Source organism: Vigna unguiculata, chromosome 4, assembly GCF_037176805.1.
Source record: "Vigna unguiculata cultivar grain cowpea cultivar isolate G323 ecotype 2 chromosome 4, ASM3717680v1, whole genome shotgun sequence".
NCBI classification, from domain to species: domain Eukaryota; kingdom Viridiplantae; phylum Streptophyta; class Magnoliopsida; order Fabales; family Fabaceae; genus Vigna; species Vigna unguiculata.
The window spans coordinates 34,792,116-34,816,150 of record NC_140795.1 but is presented as its reverse complement, the minus strand read 5'-3'; the positions used below and the strand labels follow the sequence as shown (position 1 = coordinate 34,816,150).

General features: G+C 34.0%; 1 pseudogene; it reads left to right on the top strand.

Annotated features, from left to right (window-relative positions):
• The first annotated feature begins 1,251 nt into the window (after positions 1–1,251).
• Positions 1,252–2,771, top strand: LOC146887079 (uncharacterized; annotated as a pseudogene).
• Positions 2,772–24,035: the final 21,264 nt, after the last annotated feature.

The following is a 24,035-nucleotide window of genomic DNA, read 5'->3' as shown; positions in this document are numbered from 1 at the left end:
TATCTTTTATGTTCCTGGTTAAAATTTTATGTTCCAATGGCTTATGTTTTGTTTTTTCTTTAACAGGCGATTCAGACATTGTTATCGAAGGTTGCTGCCTCTATGACCTATCCCGGTAATTATTCACTTCTCTAATAGATAAACATTAAGGTTAATTTTGCTCTGTTGACTATTTTATGTGAACAAAATAAGAAGATAAAGTGAATTGAACTTCTTCGGTATGTTTAAGTCAACTTCTGCATTTTAGTTGCATTTGTATTTGTTGGTGGAGCCTTTATATATTAAGCATTCTAACTCATTAGTAACTCATTCACTTTAGAATGCATTTGAGTGTGCCATGTTGAGATTGATCAAAACCAAGGGTATTTATATTCAATGGCATAAGCATAAGTGAACAATTCTGGCATGTTTGGATGAGTCTATAAACAAAGTTAATCACAAAATCCAAAAAAAGAACAGCATGTTTATGCAGGCACAAAACTTCTAGCTTCAAAGTTATTATTTAAGTTATTTCAAATAGTTGAACATGTTTGTACTATTTGAAAAACAGGAGTTTTGGAATCAAATTGGTTTATGGAAATAAAGGAGGTTTTAAACCTCCACAAAATAATAGTCATGAATAGGAGAGGTTATAACACTCCATTAAAAAACTTCCACAATATAAATCTGGTACCAGAGATTGTAGAAAACCTCCACAAATAACTTGTGGGCAACCTATCTGTGGAGGTTTGAAAAAACCCTGCAAAATATTTTGTGGAGGGTAAAAACCCCCGCTAAACGAAATTAAAACCTCCGTAATTTAGCTTTTTTTTTGTAGTGTATGAACAATAATTGACAAATAATATTTCTAAGCAACTTACATGTATCTTAGATGACCTACATCACCAAGAACATACTGATAAAATGCATAGTTCGAGCATTCTGCTCGTTTATGTTTTCATATATATATATATATATATATATATATATATATATATATATATATATATATATATATATATATATATATATTTTGTACCCTTTCCTTCTTTATACACAATTGTAATACTTTCCGTATGTAAACTTTCTTTTTCTGCATTTATTACAAAGTGTTCTTCTCTCTCCTCCTTAACTCTCTATGTTTCAATGTAAGCATCATTTCTCTCTCAATTCACTTTCTCTTACCATGCACATGCATATCACATAACATGATATCCGAGCTTTTCGTATTCGTATGAAGAGCTCTGCTGCGCACTCACCTTTTCTTTTCCCATGCACAACTTTCTTTACCTTCATCCGAACGAAAATCCAGCAACAGCCTTAGTCTCTCCTGTTCTTGATCCTACAAATTATCACTCATGGAGTAGATCCATGATCACAGCCTTAAGCGTGAAAAATAAAGTTGAGTTCATCTATAGAAGTTTCCCTCAACCTGCTAAAATTGATACCTCTTACTCCTCTTGGAACAAATGCAATAACATGGTAGTGTCTTGGATTCTTCATCCCGTTTTCTGTGCCCATTTGCCAAAGAATTATTTGGATGGACATTGCCGCAGACATTTTGAAAGATTTAAAAACAAGATTTGGCCAAGGTGATCTTTTGTGCATATCAGATTTGCAACTTGAAGCCTATTCTCTTTGCCAAGGTGAATTAACAATGACCGAGTATTTTACGAAACTTCAGGTTTTATGGAATGAGTTAGAAAATTTTAGGCCAGACCCCATTTGTTCTTGCCCAACTAGGTGTTCTTGCAAGGTTTCTTCTATCATCGTTCAGCAGAAGCAAGAAGACCAAGCTATGCAGTTTCTTCGTGGTTTGAACACCCAATATGCTAATGTCAAATCTATGTGCTTCTCATGGAACCTTTATCTCCCATCACGAAATTTTTTTCTTTCATTGCTCAACAAGAGTGTCAGTTGAGTAGTAGCAATTTTGTTGCTAGTATAAAAAGCACCAACGTCAATCCTGGAAAAGAAGGTACATCTTCTATCACTTGCAGTTTTTGTGGTCGCCCCGGACATAGTAAAAATACGTGTTATCGCAAGAATGGCTTTCCCACCAACCAAGAAAACAAAAACTCTAGGTTCACCAAGAAAACTTGTGCCCACTGCGGCAAGATTGGTCATACCATTGATGTTTGTTATCGGAAGCATAGGTATCCTCCCGGTTACAAGCTTTATAACTCCAAGAATGCCAATAGTATCATTGTGCAAGGAGATAGTGCCGATACAACAAAAAATTCAGAAGATGCAAACATTCATTTAACTTCTCAGCAATATCATACTTTGCTCAATCTTTTGCAACAACATGATTCGAGTCAAAACTCCAATGCTCCTGCCATTAAAGTCAACCAAATAGGTTCTTTTACTGCCACCACTCCAAATCTTTTATCATCAGGTGAACTCGATACAAAATTCCTTTGGATTTTTGATTCTGGTGCAACTGATCACGTGTGTGTATCTTTAAATGACTTCTCTTCATATCAAACAATTAAACCTATTTTAGTAAAATTGCCAAATGGGGAATGTGTTTTTGCTACTCACAAGGGCATTGTACCTTTTACAGAAAAGTTTATTTTAAAAGACGTTTTACACATTCCTGATTTTCATTTAATCTTATATCTATTTCTAAGTTAACTTCTGATCTTCAATATAAACTGATATTTTCTTCCCAAAACTGCATTATACAGGATCTTCAAACCAGCGAGAAGATTGGTATAGTTAGCATGCTCAATGGTTTGTACATGCCTGATAAGAGAATCATTTCTTCCTTCATTGACAATGTCTATTGATTTAAAATGAAAAACCATAGATACTTGGCACTTTCGAATAGGCCACCCCTCTATTGAGCGTAGAGATGGCAAATAAACCCGCCCCCGTGGGTATTGCCCGAATCCGTCCCCGTTTTGACGGGGAATCCCCGCATTGACTGGGTATGGGTATGGGTATGGGGAATCCCCAACTTTTTCAACTAGGTATGGGGATGGGTATGGGGATGTACATATCCCCGTCATAATACCCGTCCCCGTTTAAATTATTAAAATATTCACAATTAATTAAGTAACCATATATATATATATATGTGTGTGTGTGTGTGTGTGTGTGTATTATTTATTTATTTCTTCTAATTATTTGGTTTGTCATGAAACTCATTCGCATTTCAATTATATTTTTCATTTTATCATAACTTTTATGTAATTATGTTAAAAAGATGTATGTCAATTAAAATTTTTTTATGTCTCATATTTGAATATTTCTATTTTTTTTAATATTTTTATTTATTGTATATTTTCCTTTCACATGAGAATGTTTAATACTCTCAATGTAAGTATTTAATATTTCTATTATATTTAATATTTATGTCTCATATTTGAATATTTCTATTATTTTTTAATAATTTTATTTATTGTATATTTTTCTTTCACATGAAAATGTTTAATACTCTCAATGTAAGTATTTAATAGTACAAACATTTTGTTTACTAGGTAATATAAAAAAAATCATTTACTTATTATTATTAGTTTTTGTGTCATTTGAAGAACACTTTTGTTTCACTAAAACAATTTTTGTTATTTCTCAACCATTGAGTATATATGTTGATATTTAAAAAGTTTTCTTATATCTCTAAGATATTTTTCAACTTATCATACCCTTAATTTTACATTTGTTTTTCTTTGTGCGATTTTTTTCAATAGTCTCTCAAATTGTTTGTAAACATTGGTTAAATTTTTAATATTTTTATTTATTGTTTATTTTCATTATGCAAAATACTATTTCGATATATTTTATCTAATTATTTTTTATTTTTTAACTCATTATCAATTATACTGTAATTTTTTCACTATAATTGTATAAATAACTTTTATTTACTACAATATAAAAATCTAATGTAATTGTCATGAATATTTTTTTATCACCATCCAACATAATTGAAGTTCAAAAGATATAAGATCTATGTTAAAATTTTATTATTATGATTATTATTTGTTCTTTGTATCATTTTGATCAAGTAATGTATTATAACTTTTATTAGTGTATAAAAAAGAGATTCATTAAAATTTAAAAGATTGAAGTAAACAAAAATTTAAAATATATTTTAATTTGAATACTTGTTTCCCTTTTATATTTTAAAATTTTATCAACTAGGTTTCATTAACGTTTGCAAATTTAATAAATGTGTTGGTTCTCATGAAATTTTATTTGGTTTATAATTTAAAAAATAAACAATTATAATTTATTTTAAACTTTTATTATGATTATTATTTGTTCTTTGTAACATTTGATCAAATGATGTATTATAACTTTTATTAGTGTATAAAAAAGAGATTCATTAGAATTTAAAAGATTGAAGTAAAAAAATATTTAAAATATATTTTAATTTGAATATTTGTTTTCCTTTTATATTTTTTATAAAATATTTTTAAATTTTATGAACTAGGTTTCATTAATGTTTGTAAATTTAATAAATGTGTTCGTTCTCATGAAATTTTATTTGGTATTATAATCTAAAATGTAAACAATTATAATTTATTTTAAACTTTTATTATAATTATTATTTGTTCTTTGTATCATTTTGATCAAATGATGTATTATAACTTTTATTAGTGTATAAAAAAGAGATTTATTAGAATTTAAAAGATTGAAGTAAACAAACATTTAAAATATATTTTAATTTGAATTTTTTTTTAATTTTTAAAAAAAATATTTTTTATATTTTATCAACTATATTTCATTATATTTGAAAATTTAATAATTATTTTGGTTTTCATGAAATTTTATTTGGTATTATAATCTAAAATCTAAACAATTATAATTTATTTTAAAGTATTTGATATCGAAGAAATAACCATCCTTCTAATATTGAATATTTGGTAATATTATGTTTCCTTTACCATAATTTTTTATTATTTTATAAAAATTATTTAAAATTAATATTGAAGTAGTATGAAAATGGGTATGGGTATGGGTACGAGATTATACCCGTTACCCAGTGGGGATGGGATAAAAGTTTGATACCCGTTGGATTTGGGTATGGAGATGGGGATGAATTTTTTTTACGGGGATGGGTATGGGATAGCGAAACCCGTCCCCGCCCCGCCCCGTTGCCATCCCTAATTGAGCGTTTGTATGCATTGCAAAAGATGTATCCATATATCAAGTTTGACAAAACTTTCATCTGTAATACATGTCATGAGTCTAAACAGAAGAAACATTTTTTTCCTGTTAGTAAATCACGTGCAAATCAACCTTTTGAACTTTTGCATATCGACATTTAGGGGCCATGCTCCACTGTTTCTTTGCATGGTCATAAGTTTTTTGTTACCATAGTAGATGATTATACTCGGTTCTGCTGGATTTTTCCTATGGGTTCTAAAGCTGAAACTCGTGACATCATAAAAAACTTCATTTCCTATATTGAACGTCAGTTTAATCATACTTTAAAAATAATCCGGATTGATAATGGTGCTGAGTTTAATATGGAGACTTATTTTTTATCCAAAGGCATTGTCCATCAAAAGACTTGTGTTGAAACACCAGAACAAAACGAGATCGTAGAATGTAAGCATCAACACCTTCTTAACGTTACTCGAGCCTTATTGTTTCACTCTGATTTACCTTTAAGCTTTTGGAATTATGCTCTGTTGTATGCAGTTTACTTGATTAATTGTATCCCAACACCTTTACTTGATAATTCTTCACCTTATGAAAAGTTACAAGGAAAACTTTGTGATATATCTATGCTTCGCATATTTGGATGTCTTTGCTATGCCACTACTCTCAGTTCCCACCGTAAAAAACTTGACAGTTGTGCTACTCCTGGAGTCTTCATTGGCTTTCAACCAAACACGAAATGTTACATGTATCTTAACCTTAAAACCCATAAGGTTGAAGTGTCTTATCATGTTATTTTTCATGAAAATCGCTTCCCTTTTTCGAAAAAATTAGGTACCATTACATCTGACATTTGCATGCCTTTGCCTAATATCTATGAATCTAATGATACTGCTTACTTTGATACCAGTCCTTTCATAATAATAATATCCATGATGATCAAACTTTTGATGTCACCAATAATGTTGAAAATAATTTCGATAATGAAAATACAAATATAGACGTTCGCAAATCCACTCATGTTCGAAAAATGCCTTCTTATCTTCAAGATTATAACGTTTATAGTTCTTCCATCTTCTCTAACAATATGATTACCAAATATCTAATAGAAAATTTTGTTTCGTATGCTTCTTTATCTAGTCATTTCAAGAAAGCTATTTTATTTATATATGCTCATCATGAACCCTGTTCTTACGAAGAAGCTTCTAAGCATTCATGTTGGAATATAGCCATGCAAGAAGAGATCGCAGCTTTTGAAACCAATAATACATGGGTTCTGACTGATCTTCCTTCCCAATGCCAAAGCTATCAGATGCAGGTGGATATATAGGATCAAACATAAGGCTGACGACACCATTGATAGATATAAAGCTAGATTGGTCGCCAAGGGCTACTCGCAACGTGAAGGCATTGACTTTGTTGACACTTTTTCTCCTGTGGCCAAATTAACTACTTTATATATTCTTCTTGCAGTGGCAGCCATGCAAAATTGGGAGTTACGACAATTAGACGTAAATAACACTTTTTTACATGGCGATTTGCACGAGGATGTCTATATGCAATTGCCTCCTGGCTTCAAACAAGCTCATCCTCGACAAGTTTGTAAATTGCAACGTTCTTTATATGGGCTCCACCAAGCAAGTAGACAATGGTACTTCAAGCTCTCTCAATTTCTTATCAGTCATGGCTATCATTACTCTCAGTCTGATCACTCTTTGTTTATTAAATCTTCTGGAGACCATATTACTGTCTTGCTAATTTATGTTGACGATGTTGTTCTTGCTGGAGATAATGTCCAAGAAATTTCTAACATTACTGACCAACTACACAAGCATTTTCACATCAAAAACCTTGGAAATCTTACATACTTTCTTGGGCTTGAGGTTGCCCGTAGCCGACATGGAATTCATCTTTCTCAACGCAAATATGTCTTAGATCTTCTGTAAGAAGTAGGTATGTTAAATTGTGCTCCCGTTCCTACCCTTATGACATACTCATCTCGGGAAAATGTAGATTCTACTTCCTTACTTGGTGATAGCGAAGCTTCATCCTTCAGACATATCATTGGTCGTCTTCTCTATCTCACAAACACTCGCCCAGATATTATGTTTGTCGTTCATCATCTCAGCCAGTTTGTTTCCTCCCCCACTAATGACCATCGGCGTGCTGCTCTCAGAATCCTTCGTTACCTGAAAAACAATCCTAGACATGGCATTTTCATCAGCAGCAAAGGTCATTGTCAGATACGCGCTTATAGTGATATGGATTGGGCTGCTTGCCCTAAAACAAGAAAATTTATAATTGGTTTTTGGTTTACATTGGAGATTCTATTGTTTCATGGAAAACAAAAAAGAAAATCACCATCTCTCGTAGTTCTTGTGAAGCAGACTACAGGGCATTGGCTGCCACTATCTGTGAGGTGCAATGGATTTCTTACGTTCTAAATGACCTTCGTGTTTCTCATACCAAACCTATGCCTATTTTTTGCGACAACCAATCAACGATCCACATTGCTAATAATCAAGTCTATCACGAATGAACAAAGCATATCGAGATAGACTATCATCTCACTCGCGAGAAAATTCAATCAGGTTTCATCAAACTTCTATAGGTGTCTTCGTCTCTTCGACTTGCCGACATCCTTACAAAACCGCTACGACCTAATACTTTTTCCTCTTTATGCTCCAAGTTGGGTGTCCTCGACATTTATAATCCCAGCTTGAGGGGGGCATGATAAAATGCATAGTTCGAGCATTCTGCTCGTTTCTGTTTTCCTATATATATTTGTACCCTTTCCTTCTTTATACACAATTGTAATATTTTTCGTATGCAAACTTTCTCTTTCTGTATTTATTGCAAAGTGCTCTTATCTCTCCTCCTTAACTCTCTTTGTTTCAACCTAAGCATCATTTCTCTCTCAATTCACTTTCTCTTACCATGCACATGCATATCACATAACACATACAATCCATACATGAACACATTTTAAGAAGTAATTAACATAATAATAAACAAACAGGAAATTGCCTAAAGAAATAAGAAAACTCATAAAAAGTTAATAACATATTTCCCAATGAAAATTTGATACATGTATCTTGGAAAAAAAAAACAAATCTAATTTGAAGTTGAATATTTGTAATTCACATGACACACAACATCAACCGCACACGAGTCCTTGTATGTGTTTATTGGTTAGGTCTTGGATTTTTTGCACTTAGTCCCTATAATTTTAGTTCTTTCTGTTAATAAATTGCTAAGAGAAGTCCAAAGTGCCAATTAAGAACTACACTGACACTTTTCTTACATATAGGAGTGAGTCCTCGGTGACTACTAATTATTAGGTCAAATGGAGAAGGATCGGAAAGTCTACATTTGTAAACTTCATATGTTCAGAGTTACTTAGTTTCTTTTGAATAAAGTTTATATTTTTTTTATTGAATTACTCTTTTATTGTTTGTTTTCGTTGAGAAATGTCAAGTTTATATTTCTATTTTTTTTAAGTCATTGACCATTTAACAAAACAGACAAAATTATATCAACTTAACGTCATTGAATGAAAGCATAGACTAAAAATATAATTAAACTTATATTTTTTGTATATGTAATTGGTTTGGTCCCATGTTTTTTGTTATTATTTTTCTTTTTTAATATTTTTTATATGATAACAAATGATTGTGTGCCCATATATTAGTCTATGTCATAGTACATAATAATGTCTAACATAAGTTTTATAAAAAGAAAAACAAATTTTCGATGCTAAGGATCCATATGTATCTTTTTGGTTATTTAAGAGCTTCTTCCCCTTTGCATCGTAATCCTTTTCTGGCTTGATGTTGATATTGATGCTTCTAGGTTTTGATTAAAAGATTGTTGAAGAAATATAAAATACGAGAACGTTTGGATGATATACAAATTTATTTAGGTGTTATTGCTTTCATATGTGAATGTGAGTCTTACCATTATTAGGATTATGTATTAGATTATCATGTATGTCTTGTTCATAAGCTCTTTAACATTATCATGTATTAGTCTTAACATTATTACATCATGCATTAGATTATCATAAATGTCTTGTTCATAAGCGAATTAACCTTTTCGTAATTTTTTTAATTAAAATTGAGTAAATAATTCATTATATTAATGACAATTGATCATCCTATTATTCATAAAATCAAGCATTTGCAAATAATAAATTATTCTGCCGTTATTCACATCATAAGATATCGACTGTCTTATATAATCAATTATTTATATATCTTGATTACAATACAAATATACATATAATAATGTATAATTAAAAATAATTTATTAGATTGCTCTTACAGACTTTGAGATCCATTTAAGAACAATGTTATATAGTTTTTTTAATATTTTCAGGAGTTACGATTTTTAGTTTTTAAATTTTAATTTTAATTATATATATATATATATATATATATATATATATATATATAATTGAAAGATAGTGTGAGCAACTGACATGATTTTTTGCTAAACAAAAAACAAATAAAAATAGTATAAACTATATATCGATGTTATAAAAAGTTACGTAGATTTTATTTAAAATTATAATTTTTAATTAAAGTATTTTTAATTATTTATATGTGAATATATTTAAACAATTAGACCTTATACTTTTAATCACGAACTCTGAATCATCTTCTACAATCTTGATAATGCATGTTCCTCCAAAATACAGAAAATATTAAATTTTAAATATTGAAGGACTAAAGAATAAATTTATGAAGTGTACATTATTTATGAATAGTGTAACATTGTGTCCACTTCTCTTCTGTTTGTATTCTTCTCTGTACAGTCCAAGTGTTATTGGTCAGTATGACATTCAAGTGAGCAGTCAATAAATACTATATTAATTGGATCATATGTCAAATGGCGGACCATTGTTATGATAGATGGGAGCTACGGTTCTCGAAACAAAATTTAATTTTATATTTATATATTATTATTTTATTTGTATTAAATTAGAAAATGCATACGAGAATCACTTTATGAAGATGGATTAAACAGGTGAAATGAAGAGTCTTTTTATTTAATTAAAAAAATAATTTACATGTAAAAAATATAATTTGACACTCCTAAAATTTTTGTCCAATTTTATAATTGAATATGTCATAACTCATGAATAATATTTATTTATAGTACTTGTGCGAGTTTTTATCCTTAATGGACCTGTGTTTTGTATAGATTTATGGTTTTTTAAGTAGCAATTAGTTACATTAATCATCTATTAGTCATTCTTATGATTGATTTTAGTAAAGCAACATTTTCTGCGTGAATCGAGATCACATCGTCTTACGCTGACTTTCGAGTTTATGTCATCTCATCTCAATATTTGAAAGGTTTTTTTTTTTTTTTTACTAACACTGTTTCTTTGTTGTAACTCAAGAATGATATCGAAGAAATACTTGTATTATTTATTTTAGATAGAGAAGATGTCTATGAGTGATCATGTTATGTCAACATAACATCAATTAATGTCAATAGACTACTAATAATGTATGGTTAAATAAAATATGTGAAAATTAAAAAAAAAAATGTAATGGTAAAATCTAAAAAAAAATTAAAAATAACAATAGTCAGTCAATAAAATCTGTAATAAAATAAATTAATGATATAGAAAAACAAAACACAATTCTGTCAAATTTTAAAATAAATTTCATATTTATGGTTACTCAACAATTATTGATGGAGAAGCAATAATTTGTTGGATGGAAAAGTTGAAAGGTATTGATATGTCCCGATGCCGACCTTGTTGCCTCTACATCTACTATTTTATCATATTTTTTATCATATTCTTTTAAATATTTTTATTAGTTATGTTTATTAATAATAAAAAAATGAATTTCTTATTCAATAATTTTTTATTTTTTAAATTTATAGTTTTATGACAAACATAATTATAAGATAGCATGTTAATAAGTATATTTCCAATCCTCTTCATAATTAAGATAACTGTACATATACACATGCATGAATACTATTTTATATATTGTTTATTAGTTATATTTATTAAAAAAAATGACACTCATCTCTTGAATTTGAAGTTTTAATAAAAACAATTATATAAGAAGTGTAGATGTACACATGCATGAATGTGTTAGCATGTTCCAGACAAGTTAGTAAATAGCAGTGCGTTATGACTTATGGGTCGTCCAACATGCACATTTCTATGAAAGGACCATTTGGTGAAAATTTTGAGGCATATTCAAATATAATATTAAAAAAGTTGCTGTTTTTGTATGTGGTTTATTTCTAGTAAAAACAATTCTTGCAATTATTTATTGTTCAGATAAAAAGTGTATCCGTTGTTATTTTTATATTTTAGAAAACTAATATTTAAATGAAATGAACTTTAAAATTTTATTTAAATATAGTATCTATATTAATTTTTTTATTTCATATGTAATTTTTAATTTTAATAAAAATAATATTGATAAAGTTATAAATGCAAATTTATATAAAAGAAATAAAAAGAAGAAGAAGTATAATTGTGGTGTAAACTAATTTATACTTATGAAGTTATTTTAATTCAATATTATTTGTTCTTTTATTAACATATGTAAGATAATTATCTAATTTAAAATGTTATACATTCAAATAGGCTTAGTTAAGTTTTGACTTTTAAATGAATGAGAAATATGAGTATTTTTAATTGATTTCTTATAATAATTTTTTTATTTATTGATTTCATATTGTTGTCTTTCTAATTATCATTATTTCAACCAATTTTAAATCCTGAAAAGCAAGACCTGACAAGTGTAACACCCTATTTAATTAATAACGCTAATTAAAGGAATGTCACGCGGAATAGTATTACAAACAAAGTTCTGGAGTGTAGATACTATTCCTCACGATTATCCAAGAGAAAACCCGATTAAGAAAAGGGCACACTATGATGTCATAACAAAGTATAAAATATAAATCATCAACATTTAAAATTTTAAGCCTAAAGACCAGCGGTACACGAGCCATAGCCCTAAAGGAAAGTCCATGTAAACCTAGATCCAGTCCAAGCAGACTATGCAGCGGAACATCCATCACCCTGATGATTACGGGGAGTTCTCACATCTGCTCACATCAACAAGTTGATGATCATTGCAAAAGAAAAGACCACACCACAGAACATACAACAAACAACAGAAGGGTAAGCTAGAGCCAAAATTAGTTTTATCATGCAATTAGATATACTTTCACAGTCCAATATACATACATCATCCAAGCATGTTATGACCTTCCAATCAATACACTAAGACTCGACTCAACTCATCCGGATACATATAATCTGGTCGGATTCAGCGGATGCTTGCACTTGTGGTGGATACTTTTCTCACCCCCGAGCTATGTGTTACAAGTGTTACAATGAATCAATCCCTCACACACAAGGTTAGCCCTTAGTGAGTTTCAGGTCTCCTGCTACTCTCACCATAAGATTCAGTCCGCTCTAAGTGAGACTAACTGACTCCTTAGAGTGTTAGGATGCAACCTTACCTTGAATCCTTACCAAATTATACAGATGGGGCACCACCATGGACACCCACTAACAAGAGCCATGGAATTATGTCCCGACCACTGAAGCACAACCCTGGATTCCCTCCAAGAGATCTCAAGGAATTATGCACTGACCCTCGACCAATCATGCTCAAACAATCGAATAATATTTATCATGCAAATAATCTCAGACCAACTTTTATAAACCATACTCATTCATATTCAAATGTAGAATCAATACCAACTCATCCTTCCCAAACCATGAATATAGAATTTCATCTCATACCAATACCATGCCACTTTAATTACCAACCATCTCATACATGCCACATGCCAAGGTCATGTTAAACTTATCAATCACAGACCATAAACCATTCTACTCATACCCATTCTGCAGCAATTCTCGCTTAAGCTAGACTGGTCTCGCTTAAGCTAGAAATTCTCGCTTAAGCTAGAAATTCTCGCTTAAGCTAGACTGATCTCGCTTAAGCTAAAATCTCTCGCTTAAGCTAAACTGACAGCTTTTCACTAGTTTCAACATGTAAGAACACAAAATCTCAAACAACAAAAACTAAAGAAAACACAAACATGTTGCATAAGACGTTAGCATCATATTTTCATGCTTTAAAAGGGTAAACAAATCAATCATGGGAGCATAAAAGTATTTAAAGAACTATGCCGTCAATCTCGCTCAAGCTAAGGAGCTCTCGCTCAGGCGACAGGGGTCTCTTGCTCAAGCGAAAAGCTTTCGCTTAAGCGAGATTGAAAACAGAGAGCACTTTGAGTTCTCGCTAGAGCTAGCCCATCTCGCTCAAGCAAGAGGCCTTCGCTCAGGCGAGCACTCGAAACCAAAGGGGGCGAGTTACTGCCATTCTCGCTTAGGCGAGATCTCCTCGCTTAGGCGAGAGCTCCTCGTTTGGGCGAAAAACAGCTTGCTTAGGCGTGCATAGCAGATCCCACCTGCTCTCACGCATGCCAAGCCAAAAATCCATCCATAAACAATACACAAATTATTTTCACACCATCAAAAGCACCTCAAATCATCAAGAGCACCCAACAGAACCAAAACAAACACATTATTTATAAAAGCATAAAAAAAATCCTAGCTTCCCTTACCTGGAAAGGAGCTAATATTGGGCTTCAACTCTTAAACCAACGGGACCGACAGTTCCAAGAGTAGATCTAAGAAATGAAGACGAGTTGAGTTTAGAGCTAGCTTGACCAAGATTGGGGCTAAACCCTAGCAGAGCCTCTGTGGGGTAAAGGAGAGTGTGAGAGTACTGTTTATGCAAGAATGACAGAAGTGAGAGGGGTTTGGCTGCCTTAGGGGCCTTGGACACCCTATGGGCTAGCCCTTAGGCCCATAAGATTATGGGCATCCCTTTAAAAATTAGGGTAGAATAAAAGAGGGTTTTACATTCTCCCCAACAACAAAAATTTTCGTCCTCGAAAATTCACCCGATGGGATAGGAAGAAAACTACGTTTTCCTCACGCCCTACGACAATCACCACCTAGACATGACAGGTTTGATGACTCCAACACCTATAGCCATTGGAAACTTTGCCTTTGTACTATGCGATATATGTTCAACAGTGTAGATTGGTTTAGTCACTACGCTCGAACTAACTTCCAACTTGGAACCTTAACACTGGAATGCTCCTTCATACTTGCCCAACTAACTTGTATCTGATACACTGACCTATCCACCATATGCTCTCCACTACCTCTTGTAGGTGTTTATCAAGTCTTAGATCACTTTAAGTCTCAAACTAAAGCACGTTCGTTACCACTTCCCGTCACCTTGTCCACTCCTTTATGCATCACTCCACTGACTTGATCACGATTGAGTTTTGGCCTACTGCCTCACCATCAACACTCTTGACCACTTTTATGCATAACGATACTCATAACATCTAGCCTCCTTTACTGACTTCAATCAATGGTAACAAGTCCACAACCAAGTCATTCCATTTCCAAATTAAACTTTCATGTCACAACTACCAAATTCATTTCGGCATATCACCTTCATTTCTGATTTACTAACTCATAATCATCATTCCTCAAAAGCCTTAGAACCATGTCTTTTCTTGACTTGAAATTTCTAGTGTGATTCATGCCAAATTTCTAGTGTGATTCATGCCTATCAATTCTAAGATACTTCTCAAACTAAGATTTTTCTGAATTGCTTTTTTTTTCCCAACCTTGTTGAGAGATTCACTAGTTCTAGTCAGATGACTAGACCAATGAAATCTCTTCACATCTTCTCCTCCCAACTCAGACACTTACTTCTCCACAAACTCCTTACTCTCACCTCGTCAAACCCCGATCTTGAGTTCCCTTCTTTGGCTAAGCACATACCCTTACTTCCTTACTTTCAGGTTGGTACCCTAACTTGAAATCATAACTCAAACCATCTCCTATTTTTCTTGCCCAACTTTCTCTGAGTAACTCCATAATTCCAACTTTAAATGATCACTGAACATCCTTACTTAATACTCGTAAGAACGACACTTTCACTGTTCATGAAGAACTGCTTGTCGTAGAAATCATTAGGTCATGAGTAAGATAGTTCTTTCCATGCACCTCTGACCCTTCACAGGTATTACTTCCCACCATCTCGCTGCGCCACTCTGATCAACACACAAGTCACTTATTCGTTCACTCAAAATGATGCTCCTTTCATATCTGCCGTGACAAGGAGGCAATCATCGCTGAGAAACCTTCCTCCAAAACCTCAATGGAACTTGCAAAACCCTTTGGACTCACCCCTTTATAGTCTTAACGTTCCATTTTCTCAACATCGTATCCACCCTTTTTAAACCATATGTCCTACTAGTCACTTCAACCTTTGTCAATACCCTCCTTGCACATTCTAAAGACTTTGTTCGCACTTGGAAACTCGCCGCTAAGCCTTGAAATTCCTTACCTTCATCATGTTTCCACTCTTTACAACCATAGGCCCGAAAAGCCAATCTTCCATTATCCAATGTTTACCCTTGAACAATCTATCTTACCACTACCTCTCCTCTAAGATTCACCAAACTTGCAGTCATCCTTGTGGTTATACTTAGTATAAGCCATTAATTCTCCAACATCTCCTCCACTTCTGTATTTACTTCAATTTCACAGTAGTAACCATTCCATTAGGAACTATTGTCACCGGTTCTTCCTCAGACACCCACACAGAAGTGAACTCCACCACACCAAGGTCAAAACTCTAGTGCTTGTTTCAGAACACGTCTATAATCCTTTTACCATTTAGATCCTCTTCATCTATAATTCACTTTCCTTCATCATATGTCTTTGATTCACATGAAGCCCTACCCCCACTATTTAGCTTGATCCATACTTCATACGGAATCACTGACTCATCTCTTTTTAATCTAAGAACATCACCTCGTTGGTTGTCCCAACTCATCAGAGCGAGATTGAGAAAACAACTGATTCACCCTTGAGACTATGTTCCAACCTTGCCAAGGGAAGAATTCGAATTGGGTTTTAATTTTAATGCTTTGATCACCACGAGGCACCACACCTGAGCGAGTCTCCACTTGGTCGCAATTGTAGAAGAAACCATTATCTCAACCGCAACCCATTCTTAAAGACAACCATGACTCCTTTATCATACTAGCGACACCAAGGAGTACATGATCCCATGAAATCTGGCTCTTAGTCCAAGCATCTCTTTGTAAGGTGCATCTCTAGATGAGATTTATTCGTGCTAACCACTTTAGCATCAATCATTGTAGACACCCTATCAACCACTCAAAACTTTTCTTTCCATCCCCTCCTTCTGGTGCGTGAAACCTTCCACTTTATACCCAAGGTCAAATGTCCTGCTCATGGGGACTACTTTTCCTTGAAACATCCCACTAACAATTTGAAAAGATCCATCCTCACCTGCTGACTATTAATCTTAGTATGAATCCCTTATGCCACTTCTTCCCTAACCATAAATTCTTCTTTCCCCTACTTAGGAACGTCACCTTCCCTGAATGATCACTAAACCCCTATCCATCTCAGCCTCTCACTAGAGGTTCATTATCTTTTCGTACTTCACGGTCTCCTCCCTTCCTAGGTTTCTCGTTGCCAAGCAATCTCTCCACTTTCTGTAACCTAGAATTTGCCAATTGTTCCTCCTCCAACACTCCAAGAAGCGCTAGGTGTGACCATATGACTATATTCAATGATACTTCTCCTAACACTATGTATTTGCATGACTCTGAACTTCAACATTATCGGGATGTAGAATCAGGTTGATTTTCCTCAAACTATGTGGCACTTGCATGCACTGATACCTTTTAGTGTTCTAAATCTTTGGATTCAACTCCTTTTAGAAAACTTATAGTATCTGTTTCTGAGAGTCTATCCTTAAAGCCCCCCTGACCAAACGTTATTTCGTGAACTCTAGCATCTTCTCCAGTATATTAACCCAAGACTTGGCTTTCCTTGCTCAATTATATACATCCTACATCAACTTCCTATTTCTGAGGCAAAAAGTTGTCTTAGAGACCTCATCCAACACTTGTAAAGGAAAGTAGGCCAAGTTGACATTGGATCTGCATTCCCTTATTCATATAGGCACCAGACACAGAGTACAGAGGCATAACAAAACAAAACTAGAACATACAAAGCAACACTCCATCATCTACAGACAACCAAACCTTTTCGTCTGTCACCCTTCTTTCCCAGCCAGTACAATTAAAAAGGAAAAACAACCTTTAATCTAGTCATGAGTGTGCACCTTTATTACTTTATCAAGGTGTTCATCTGTTCTTAAAACTTTTGGTTTTACTGACACACTTGACTAGACATGACTATTCACGCTTGCGAGGCATGACAAACCCACAACCTCAAGTCATCCTAAGGACGAACTGTTCTGATACCATAAATGTAACACCCCATTTAATTAATAACGCTAATTAAAGGAATGTCACACAGATTAGTATTAGAAACAAAGTTCTGGAGTGTAGACACTACTCCTCACGATTATCCAAGAGAAAACCCAAATAAGAAAAGGGCACACTACGATGCCATAACAAAGTATAAAATATAAATCATCAACATTTAGAATTTTAAGCCTAAAGACCAGCGGTACACGGGCCATAGCCCTAAAGGAAAGTCCAAGTAAACCTAGATCCCGTCCAAGCAGACTATGCAGCGGAACCTCCATCATCCTGATGATTACGGGGAGTTCTCACCTCTGCTCACATCAACAAGTTGATGATCATTACAAAAGAAAAGACCACACCACAGAACATACAACAAACAACGGAAGGGTAAGCTAGAGCCAAAATTAGTTTTATCATGCAATCAGATATACTTTCACAGTCCAATATACATACATCATCCAAGCATGTTATAACCTTCCAATCAATACAATAAGACTCGACTCAACTCATCCGGATATATATAATCTGGTCGGATTCAGCGGGTGCTTGCACTTGTGGTAGATACCTCTGTTCACCCCCAAGCTGCTCACCTTCGAGCTATGTGTTACAAGTGTTACAATGAATCAATCCCTCACACACAAGGTTAGCCCTTAGTGAGTTTCAGGCCTCCTGCTACTCTCACCACAAGATTCAATCCGCTCTAAGTGAGACTAATTGACTCCTTAGAGTGTCAGGATGCAACCTTACCTTGAATCCTTACCAAATTATACAGATGGGGCACCACCATGGACACCCACTAACAAGAGCCATGAAATCACGTCCCGACCACTGAAGCACGATCCTGAAATCCCACCTAGAGATCTCAAGGAATTATGCACTAACCCTCGACCATTCAGGCTCAAACAATCGAATAATATATATCATGCAAATAATCTCAGACAAACTTTTATAAACCATACTCATTCATATTCGAATGTAGAATCAATACCAACTCATCCTTCCCAAACCATGAATATAATTTCATCTCATACCAATATCATGCCACTTTAATTACCAACCATCTCATACATGCGACATGCCAAGGTCATGTTAAACTTATCAATCACAGACCATAAACCATTCTACTCATACCCATTCACCCAATTCATACTTTTAAAAGTAATTGAATCAATCCACAAGTTCAAGTTAAAGTAAGGAATTAAAATTCTGCTTAAGCTAGAAATTCTCGCTTAAGCTAGACTGATCTCGCTTAAGCTAGACTGGTCTCGCTTAAGCTAGATTGATCTCGCTTAAGCTAAAATCTCTCGCTCAGGCGACAGGGGTCTCTCGCTCAAGCGAAAAGCTTTCGCTTAAGCGAGATTGAAAACATAGACCACTTTGAGTTCTCGCTCAAGCTAGCCCATCTCGCTCAAGCGAGAGGCCTTCGCTCAGGCGAGCACTCGAAACCAAAGGGGGCGAGTTACTGCCATTCTCGCTTAGGCGAGAGCTCCTCGCTTAGGCGAGAGCTCCTCGCTTAGGCGAGAGCTTATCGTTTGGGCGAAATATAGCTCGCTTAGGCGTGCATAGCAGATTTCACCTGCTCTCACGTATGCCAAGCCCAAAATCTATCCATTAATAATACACAAATTATTTTCACACCATCAAAAGCACCTCAAATCATCAAGATCACCCAACAGAACCAAAACAGACACATTATTTATAGAAGCATAAAAAAAATCCTATCTTCCCATACCTGGAAAGGAGCTAATATCGGGCTTCAACTCTTAAACCAATGGGACCGGCAGTTCCAAGAGTAGATCTAAGAAGTGAATACGAGCTTAGTTTAGAGCTAGCTTGACCAAGATTGGGGCTAAACCCTAGCAGAGCCTCGGTGGGGTAAAGGGGAGTGTGAGAGTACTATTTCTGCAAGAATGATAGAAGTGAGAGGGGTTTGGCTGCCTTAGGGGCCTTGGACACCCTATGGGCCAGCCCAATTGGCCATTTGACTGAATCTCTTTGTTTTTTAGTATCTCTTTGTCTAGTAGTTTTACTTTGTTGGCCATTTAGTAATAGATGTCACTGTGGCCACTCATTAATTGAAATGTGTTTTCGGATTTATGGAGTAATTTCATAGGATTTAACATCCTTATATAATCCAGTTGGTGGTGATAATGATGACACCTAAGTGGAACATCATTGCCATTGTTGGTAAGTGGATTTCAACTTAAGTTGTTTGATTTTATGTATTCTACTAGAGTATGAATATTTTAATTATTGTAGGGAATATGTCAAAGATTTGCCTTCACATTGAACACATTCAACTCTATAGTTGGTACATGAAGTGATGTGCTTTTCGGAATCAGGATGGTTTTATCAACTTAATTAGGTGTTGTTGAAGCCATTCTACGTGAAGAAGAGGATAAACTTGAAACATTTCAATGGAGACAAGACAAAAAAATTAGGTGTTTCGGGTATGGGACTGGACATCTATCTAAACACTTGGCTTGTTTCTTTTCTTCTTTTGTGTTACCTTCAATATTTTCTCCTTCTCCCGGTCAGTGGTGTAGATAATCAGGGTATCTGTCAATTAGGTTCCGATGTTTAAGTCAATAGTATCTCGTTCAGGTTTTAGTAATTAATGTTGTGATAAATGCGAAGTAAAAATCCTTACCAACTTACCTTGGAGTCCTATTTATAGATTTCCATATGGGCCTTAGATTAGTGTTTACTTAATTGAGGCCCAATTGCTTTTTAAACTTGATTACCGACTTGTTTACCTTAATTATAGAGATATGGTCTTTCTATAGCTACCGACCGATGTGGTCGTGCGTGTCACCTTCCTTGGCTACGACTTCGCGACCTAGCAGTTGGATGAGAATGGTAAGTCATGACCGGTGTTACCGAGGTCGTCGTTATACAACCACACTCGTTTGAGAATGGATGGTTTACTTTCAAGGAGAATAAAAGCATCCAATAAGGGTGATAGAGGACTATCTCCTAAACTTCAAGTGGTACAAATTTGAGGACAAATTCTCTTCAAGAAGGAGGGAATGATAGAGGACTATCCCAACATTCCATACAAGAAGAACTTGAAGATGAACCTTTACAATTTAAAGGACCTATGACAAGAGCAAGAAGCAAGAGATTGGAAGATCAAAAGTATTCAAGGCTCCTGATGCTACAAGCAATCTGAAATTCAAAGAATATGAAGATCATGACTTGAAGCACATTTGAAGGATAGTTTTTAGGAAAATTAGTTTATGTTTTTAGACTTTGGGTTTCCTCAGAAATTAGTTATGTTCTATGTTTTTGGGCTTTGGGCTTTCTTTTATAAATTAGTTTATGTTTTTATGTTTTGGGCTTGGGCCTTTTTGTAGGGTTCTCAGGTTTTCTTAAACTTATGTGCCTATATATAGAGGTACAAAAAACAATGTAGACACTTTTAGTCATATATTGAATTTGATTTCATTAAAGAGAGGATTCTCTTTGTTCTTGGCTTAGGCCTCCGGTTCTTATCAAAGATTAACATCTTTGAATCTTCACTTGACTTATCAATCTGCTAGATTGTGACGTTCTCCATCTACATCTTATTCCGCATTCTTCTCTTATTTATTCGTGTCGTACCTCTTGAGGATTCAAATTCAGAAACGATCATAATCTTTCCTGGATAGGATCGTATCAAAGGGTCTCAATGTGATTTTCAGTTAGTTGTTAACAAAGCAAATGTGGCGCAGGTGCACTCCGTCGGTCGTCGCGTCTTGCGACTGCTTAGTTGTTGACCTCCTATTATCACTTCAGTGAGATTGCCACATCAACTAGCCACGACTTCGAACCTCGATCGTTGGATTGCAAGACAACCAACGATGTGGCTTGGAGCACGTGGCATTGCGCCGATCAACGTTGTGTAGACATCTTTGGACGTCGATCGACTCTTGTGGGGAATCGGTCCCTACAATACAAAAGTAGAAAATGGTTTATACAACATTACCTTTACATTAAAATCCAAAGATAAGCACATGGGAAATTCATCACTTAAAAAAACTCTTCAAGGTAAGAACCAAAAACAAAAGTTTGATATTTTATCACACTCAGAATATCACAAGTCTAGGTGTATCTCATTATTAACTCTTTGGCAAGTGTACAAATTCGTTACAAGTAGTAAAATGGAAGTCCAAGTATCGTTTTTCCAAGGGATTTTTGTTCATTTGTCTAATTGTAATTATTTACTAATTTTAGCAATGATGTCAACATTAAATATTGGTTTAATTTAAGATAAACATGCAAAATTAATAAACACTAAAGTTATAGAAGAATTTAGGAAAGACTTCACCAAGGTTGGATTTCATGAACCATACTAATGCAATATTTCCTACACAATCTCTATCTTGCTCAAACATCCATATCATAAGCATATTAGCCCCTAATTCCTTAGAAGTAAGTTCTAAGTCAAATATGCCAAAATATTAATTCCTTAACTATTTTAACACATGACTTGCATTAAGATTTGATGTATAGAATGACCTAAAGATTACGTCTATTCCTAGAATCCAATCTCATGGTTGTTCTATCCAAGGTTAAGTTCCAATTCATTTCCCAATAATTAGATACAACCAAATAGCAAAGATTTTCATCATGCACATTAATAATTGTGATAGAACATATGAACAAAAACAGAGATTACATTGCATAGGAAAATTACAAAAAGTATAAGTTCATTACATCCAACCCCAATGAAAGAGGAGTTTAGTCACTCCTAGGCATCTAGAGAACAAAAGATGGATGAATTTGATGGAATGAATGAAGTGATTTGAGTTCTCCTTGCCCTAGAATGGCGTTTCTCCTATTTTTCCCTACTCATGTCGCGTTCCCACACTTCAGCACGTCAATTTCGTGTAACTTTCGAAACTTTAATCACTTCAGAAAATTGTTCGCTCGTTGGGCGAGATGACTTCCTCGCTGGGTGACCGGGGCTATCTCGTTGGGCAACTTGGCACTCTCACTAGGCGACAAGGTCATGACAGAACAACCTCATTTTTTCTCCAATCTTTCACTCTCCTATATAATAATCTCTAATAAAAACACAAAATATACCTAACCTAAAAGAAACCTAAAGACAATCTAAAACTTCCCACAAAACACATGAATGAATACAATTAAGAGGTCCAATCAAATATGAATAATAATTATTTTTCATACTTATCAAACTCCCCCAAACTTGCACTTTTTCATGTCCTCGTGAAAAGAAAACCTAATTATACATACACATAAAACAAAACATCCTACTTAAAAATGAACCAAAGACATATGATCTCATAGCATAATCCCCTTTACACATATCAAAGACAATTCACTTGCATATATCAAAATCAAGAAGATACGATATGGTGCTTCCATGAAAATCAGTTCTTCAATCCAGAATTAGATATGACTACCAACAATGAGAGTCACTAAGTCACACAAAAGTCGGTGTTTCCTCACACATGTGTTAGCCACACAATCTCAGGACTAGCATACCATAAAACCAATTCATCAAATTTTTGCACATCTCATTCACACACATTGAATTATATCAAAAGGTCTTTCTAGGCTTGAAACTTGGCTTGGCTACAAAGAATTAGGGTTTTTCATGGAATCAAATCATCTTGGAAGAGGAGAACAATTATATTCATAAACATTCATGAACATCCTTACTCCCCATATACAAACAATCCAATCCACCATATTTTTTCCATAGTTCAACCTCGTAATTTCATTTCATGCACCATTTTCATTAATTTGCCTTTGCTTTTTTTTTCATTGAGAATGTTGAGCTTTTTCAATCATCACAATTTAAGATTTTCAAGCAACTTCTCATTTCTCAATCACATATTTGCCCCAAACTTAATCTCAACTCATACCCATGTTCACAACATAAAACTTGTTCTTTTCTTCCATGGTGTAAGATAAGATAAAATTTCAGAAGGCTTAGGGTAAAGAAACAATACATCAAGGCTAAAAAAGGGTTCACAAATGGTTTCAAAATATGCACAAAGGTTAGCTATTTGGCTAAGCAGCTTCATTACATAACAACAAACAATTGTCTTTTTCATCCCTAACCAAGTGTGTGTGATTGCATTCAAAGAATCATGCAAAAATTAACTTCATAGAAATTGCAACCACATTACAACCACATTCAACACTCAAATATCTCATTCATTGAGTTAAATTTTACTCTGGATAAGGACTGCATAACATTGCAACCACATCAACACTTCAATCATTCAAAGTTGCAAGCAAATAACCAAAGATATTGCAAGGCTATATGAACAGAGATCACAATGTTATTACAAACATCAACACTAACATCAACTCCCAAACTAAACAATAACATCTAAAAAAACAAAGTATTAAACCCACAACAAAACTACACATCACTAAACAAATAAATAGAGTCTTAAACACAACACATTTAAACACAACACATCTCACGCATCATCATCAGGAGGAACCTCCTCCTCGACAACATCATCAACATCATCTCCACCATCAATACCATCATTATCCCATCCTCAGAGTCAGCGGAG